A 1285-nucleotide genomic window follows, 5' to 3' on the forward strand; every position below is an offset into this window, starting at 1 on the left:
AGAGCCGCCCCGCCGCCCCCCAGCCTGATGTTTTCCTGACCTAAAACCCCTTAGGGGCCTGGTTCTACATATTTTTTCTTTTAAACAACAAGGATAAATATAAGAACAAGAAGCGATTTGGGGCAATTTTGGTTTTTTCTTTAATCACAGAATCATGTTAAAAAAGCCCTCTGAGATCGTGGAGTGCAGCCTCTGACCGAACACCGCCTTGGCAGCCAGGCCATGGCACTGAGTGCCACGTCCAGTCTTCCCTTAAACGCCTCCAGGGACGGTGACTCCACCACCTCCCTGGGCAGCCCATCCCAATGCCCAGTCACACTTTTTGTGAAGAAATTCCTCCTAATGTCCAACCCGAACCTCCCCGGTGCAGCTTAAGGCTCTGTTCCCTTGTCCTGTCAGGTTGCTTGGGAGAAAGAAGCTGACCTCCACCTGGCCACAGCCTCCTTTCAGGGGACTGGAGAGTGATCAGGTCTCACCTGAGCCTCCTCCTCGCCAGGCTAAACAATCGCAGCTCCCTCAATTGCACAGGACTTGTGCTCCAGACCCTTCACTAGCTCCATTGCCCCTCTCTGGACATGCCCCAGCACCTCAATGTCCTTCCTGAACTGGGGGCTCCAGAACTGGACACAGTTCTCATTTTGTGGGAGAGGCAACAGCTCACATTTGCACGTCAACGGGAGTGTAAAGAAGAAGAAAGTGAGACTGAGGGGATGAATCATGAGTTTGCAAACAGCTCCTATAGCACCAGCCTCCATCCCCACTGAGAAAATCCCCTCCCGCCCTCCATAGCTTTGTGCTTGTAATGTATGTTTGTTTTGAGGTTCTTCTTGGCTCTGGGCTTGCTACAAAACCTCTGTTGTCTCCGCGCCCTGCTAGCCAAATAAGCCTCTAAACCAGTGTTTAAACAGCTTTCAGGGAGGTCCAGGGTTGTATTCATCTTAAATTAACAGAGATGGAGATCAGCAAGCTCCAGGATAACGCCAAGGGAAAGACTTCTGTGCAAAGCCCCAGCTGGTGGGTGTGCTGCCTGGGTTTCCATCAGTCGCCATCCTTGTGTTGCAGAGTGGCTCATGGGTCTGATTTTTCACGTGGTCCTTCTGGCTGGCGTGTGTTTGAAACATTCTTGCTGCTCGCTGTCTGCAGAAAGAAGAATTTTTTTTTCCAGCTGTTTGAGAAGGAAAACAGTGGGGGAGGAACAATCTAGGCGCTCTCCTGTCCCTGCCAGCTCAGGAGTCCTCTTCCCTAGCATGAAGCTCTGCCCTGTGATTACAGGGAGAACACCTTG

Source organism: Corvus brachyrhynchos, unplaced genomic scaffold, assembly GCF_000691975.1.
Source record: "Corvus brachyrhynchos isolate BGI_N302 unplaced genomic scaffold, ASM69197v1 scaffold56, whole genome shotgun sequence".
NCBI classification, from domain to species: Eukaryota; Metazoa; Chordata; class Aves; order Passeriformes; family Corvidae; genus Corvus; species Corvus brachyrhynchos.